The sequence below is a fragment of the Nanorana parkeri genome, unplaced genomic scaffold, assembly GCF_000935625.1.
Source record: "Nanorana parkeri isolate BGI_ZX_2015 unplaced genomic scaffold, ASM93562v1 scaffold2180, whole genome shotgun sequence".
In the NCBI taxonomy this organism is placed as follows: Eukaryota; Metazoa; Chordata; class Amphibia; order Anura; family Dicroglossidae; genus Nanorana; species Nanorana parkeri.
Window position 1 is genome coordinate 52,020 of NW_017308448.1, and position 5,799 is coordinate 57,818.

Below are 5,799 nucleotides of genomic sequence, written 5' to 3' on the forward strand. Positions count from 1 at the left end.
GGGTGGGGGAGGGGGGGGGGGGGGTCCGGCACAGCTGGCTCTGCCTCTAGATAGGCAGAGCCAGCTGTCGCTCATGCAGCTGGGTGGATCTCGACAGTAAAGAAAGACATGGAGCGCAAGGAAGGGAGGGAATTGGGCTGAATGTCAACATGACAGGGGTAGAATGGGAGCCAGAAGAAAAAGAGTTAAAATTTACAGGAAATGTAAGGAGAATGGGTGGCTTACCAGCGTGGAGGAAGGACCATTAGGGGTGGGATTTCAGTAGGCGGGCTACACGTGGACCCAGAGGAAAATTCCAGGAGAGAAGAAGATGGGAGATAGACAAGGATGTTCCCTCCCACCATCCTTGTTGTTGTTTTTGCTTTTGGTGGATTTTGTTTTATGATTGCTGTGTTCTCGTTTTTTGTTTTTGTTTTGATTTTGTGTAGGTTCGGGTTCATCTTGTCATGGCAGTCTGGTGGCAGTTTGCGGTCCTTGGAGGTGGTATGGATGCCGTGGGTTTAGTGACAAGGATTGGGGACCCATCATAGGTGTGGTGTCCTTTAAGTGGTGGTCAGTTGGTTGACCACTTAGTTTTGGGATGTGAAGTGTCTGCGGTTAACAGATATTGGTCCCCGAGGCGGTGGTTTGCGGCTGGGGGCCCTATTATTATTAGTCATCTGAAACCGCAGATACAGGTGATGGGACGGCATTCTGGTTATTTTAAGTGCCTTCAGGGATTTGGAAACCTGGGTTTTGTCTGTAGAACTGTGTTAACTGGTTAAGAAAATATTTTGGTTTATTTTGTATTTAATTTTGTATTTTGATATTTTATGAAAGATACAAATGGCTGCTGTGGCCTTTGGAAATCCATACAAGTCTGGTGTGACTTATTGGGTAAAACGGGTTTTGGGGGGAGGCCACAGTAAGTTAATGGAGGAGGGGTTTTGGGTGCACAAAGGGGGTCCCTCTGAAAATACCCTTGTCAAGAAGGACATTGTATCCTTTTTTCCGGCACTCAGAGGAACAATTATTGCAATTATTGCAATTATTGTTAACCAGGAAGAAAAGAAAATTGGAAAGAATAGAAAATAACATAAAAATATTAAAGGATAAATTAGAGCCATATAGGGAGCCTAAACAGAACTCAGCCCTTTCAAAGGAGCTGGAAATTTTAAAAAATAGCATAAAAATGCATTATGCTCCTCCTCGTCTCCATCTGCAGACTCTGCATCCTCCTCCATCCAGAGAGGGGGCAATATCGCCAGCCAGGATGTCAGGATAGCGAGTCAGTGACACAGAGGTGAGTCACCACAATTCTTCTCTGGATGACACAAGAATTAAACAGCTCCATCACTGGGTTCCCTACTACCAACCAACCAGTATTAGAAACCACACTAAAGGATATGCTAATATCCCTGCGCAGTGCCATTCACTCAGACTTGGTCGCCCTGGTTCAAGATTTACACTCAGAAGTTAATGCTGTGGGCTCAAGGGTTGACCATGTGGAACATAAGATGGGGGAATTTACTTCTACCTTTAATGACCTCATAGACTCCCACAATCAAGTCTCAGATGATGTTACCTGGTTGCAGTCTAAAGTGGCGGACTTAGAAGATCAAGCCAGACGCAACAACATTAAAATTAGAGGAATCTCTGAGTCAGTCGCGCCTCAGCAGTTACTTCCTTATGTCCAGAATATCCTCACTAAGATGTTGCCTGATGTTCCTCCTGCCGACTTTGTGATTGACAGAATTCATCGCCTGCCAAAACCTGCGTTCCTGCCAGACAAGATTTCACGTGATGTCATTTTACGTATTCACTTCTTCCATATCAAGGAGAAGATCATGGCGGCTGTCAGATCTCCTTCTTCACTACTGGATACCTGCGCAAACCTGCAGTTTTATCCTGACCTATCGCAACACACCTTGAATCTCCATAGGAACCTGGCGCCTATAACCCAGCTCTGCGGAAGCACAACATCTCTTGCAGATGGGGCTTCCCCACCAAAATTCTGCTTACCAACAAAGGCGCAGCCCATACGATCTCATCTGTGACAGAAGGCATCAAACTCCTGCGGCTCTGGAATATCCAGCCAGAAGACACCTGTCAAAGGCCCTCCTCTTCAGGCCAACGGCGGCTCTCCCCTGAGTGGCGACAGACGGGAAAAGATGGCCGTCATGTGCCTTGAATCCTCTGTATGGTGTATTTTGTATTCCTTAAAATCTCTCTTTTCTCATAGTCATTGAGAGAGTACCTCCTCACTGCTCGATGCTGCTCTAAGGTTTGTTACCTACCCCAAACAAGTTGAACAGTATTATACTGTATACTTTCTTTTTTTATCGTTATGGTTTTTGTTTTACTTGTCCCTAAAAGTGCCTTTGGAATGTTCAAACTGTTTAATTTTTATTATTGTTGTTGTGTTCTTCTCTACTGACCGACGCGCTCAGCACACCTCTCCACTTGTATTCTACTTTCAGAGCCTCTCAGTGTATTCCACGGCACACTTAACTAAATTTGGGATGGTCGCCACCCGCTTGACCCCCCCCCCCCCCCACTCCAATGCCGACCTTTGCACGTATCTCCCTTGTAAATCTTCGCTATGGCATTGAACATACTCTCACTTAATGTGAAAGGCTTCAAACGCTCTACGCTGTGGAAAGAAGCACTACAAGCTGATTGTGACATAATGTGCGCCCACAAGACGCATTTCCGCATAGATTATGCCCCACGCTGTTCACATAAAGAATTTTCCACTATCTACTTTTCTAATATGCCCGGAAAGAAAAAGAGAGGCGTACTGATTGCTGTCCGAAATAGGATCTCATTTATTCCTAAGGAGATAGTGATTGATCCACTGGGCAGATATGTTATTGTTGTGGGGATGTTTGATAATGCCATGTACACTATAGTTAATGTCTATGTGCCAAATTTGCATCAAATACGTTTCTTGAACAAACTCCTTGACAGGGTGGCAAAGGTCAGACAGAGCCTTCCCCTGTACTGCGGTGACTTCAGTATTGTATCAGACCCCATTGTGGATTGTTCAGGATCGCGTTTGCGACCACGCTCAGCTAGTCTATCCTCCTTCTTGGCGAATGAAGGTCTCTATGACGTCTGGCGTTGCCACCATGCCAATGAGAGAGACTTTACATTTAATTCCCCTGTTCACAACACGTATTCGCGCATAGATATGTTCATAGTAGATATATCCCTCCTTCAGAGAGTGTCCAAGATGAAAATACATAACATCACCTGGTCGGACCACGCTCCCATCTCTATATAGAAATATCCCCTTCCCCAGCCAAATCTCGGACACGAATCTGGAGGAACGATACCTCAGTGCTACAGCGCAGAGATATAGCCTTATCTCTTGCTAACCACTTGACAGAGTTCTTCTCTACCAACACGGGTTCCATGGACGACCCTACCATAGTGTGGAATGCCCATAAGGCATACATGCGGGGAATACTCATACAGGAAACTGCCAAACTACACAGACAAAGATCTGCTCAACTATTTAAGCTACTAAAAAATATCCATGATTTAGACTCACAAAATAAATCCGCCCCCCAACCTGCACTTTTGTCACAATTGAACAAATTAAGACTTGAACTGCGTACCCTTCTTTTAGACAGATTTGACAAAGCTTCAAAAAAGGCTACGTCTGACATATTACTCTAGTGCTAATAGGGCGGGAACCTTTCTTTCCAATCAGATTAAAGATCATAGAGCCAAATCCAGAATTCATCATCTTGTGTGCCCTTTGGATGGGACTAAAACCACAAGCCCTATAGACATTGCTGATAAATTTAAGGAATACTATAGTTCCCTATATAATCTTAAAGAAGATCCATCTACCCCTATACCCACGGCTTCTGATATTAACAACTTTTTATGCTCCTTGAAACTCCCCACTCCCTTATCCACAACCCAACTATCTACCCTTAATTCTCCCATTACGGTAGAGGAAATTTCGCAAATCATTAAATCTCTGCCCAGTGGTAAGACCCCTGGTCCGGACGGCTTCTCAGCTGAATACTACGAGGCCTTCACAGACCTGCTGGCTCCCCATCTGCTTTGGGTTTTTGGAACGGCCATCCAAAAAGCTTCATTCCCAGATGAAATGTTGAAAGCTACTATAGTAACCATTCCTAAACCTGGCAAGACACCTACAACTCCATCTAACTTTCGCCCGATATCATTGCTTAACACTGATGTCAAACTTTATGCTAAAATCATAGCCTCTAGATTGAACACTTTGTTGCCGGCCTTGATCCATCCGGACCAGTCAGAATTTCTATTGGGCAGACAGGCACCCGATGCCACGCGTAGACTTATTAATTTCATACACTGGGCCTCCAAATCCAAAACTCCTTCTGTCCTTCTGACGTTAGACGCTGAGAAGGCTTTTGACAGAATTTACTGGCAATACATGGAACACGTGCTCCGCAGGTTTGGTTTCGCTGGCCCAATTTATGACGCTATTATGGCGTTATACTCCTGCCCATCAGCCCAAGTATTAGTCTCGGGAATCCTTTCTTCATCCTTCTCCATATCTAATGGCACAAGACAGGGATGCCCCCTATCACCTTTAATATTTAATCTGCTCATGGAACCCTTCGCTGAAGCTATTAGAACCAATCCCTCTATTACAGGATTCCAACTCTCCCACCACAATCACAAAATACAACTGTTTGCCGACGATGTGATTTTTATGATCACGAACCCAGCTCCCTCCCTGATGGAGATACACAAAGTTATACACCAATTTGGCCGCATCTCCTACTATAAAGTCAATTATTCTAAATCTCATATTCTCAATATAGGCATCCCTCTACATTAAAGAAAAAGATATCAGCCTCGATTCCATATGCCTGGAGCAGTGATACATTATCATATCTGGGCATTAACCTTACTCCAAACACCATCTCTCTATTCAGAGAAAATTATCTTCCATTCTTAAATATGTTCCAAAACGATCTAGTAGAATTAAGTAAACACGAACTGTCATGGTTTGACCGCCTAGCAGCCTTCAAAATGTCGCTCCTTCCCAAAGCACTTTATCTATTCAGAACACTACCAATAACGTTGCCCAACCACTATTTTAACTCCCTTAAAACTTTATTGCTCAAATATATCTGGCAAAACAAGAGGGCACGATGTGCATATTTCCAACTAATTAAACACAGATCTGCTAGTGGCATGGGAATGGTCGATCTCAAAGACTATTAGATTGCAGTTCTACTAGAACAAATCAAATCATGGTTTAGTCCATTCCCTCATACCCTTTGGCGAGAAATTGAACAGTCCTTCATACCTCTACATAACTTTCTTCCTTTTCTGTTGGCCAGCCTGTGTCCGGGGTTCTGTAATGATCCGGGGTTCTCTAGTGACCGCTTGGAGACACCTATACTCCTTGAAATTCTCTCTTGAACCAACCATACAAATATCTTTACTGATAGAAGTTTTGGAGCTGCTCATTCCAGACCTTAACCTTAAACATTGGCAGGCTAGTTCGATCACCCGGATCTCTGATCTCTATGAAAATAACAAACTCAAACCTTTTCCAGTACTGTGTAGGCAATATTCCCTCCATCCTTCCACGTTCTACCAGTGTTCTCAGATACATCATCTCCTAACTGGGATCCACATACCTGAGGTTCCAGTCCCTAACAACCTGTGGACATTCTATCATAACCCCCACACATTGCTGAGATTATTTTGTTTATTTTTGGGTCTGTTCGTTATATTGTTGGGATTGTTTTAAATATTTAACCCCTTGAACACATCCAAGAGGGGAATTAGAATATATATTTG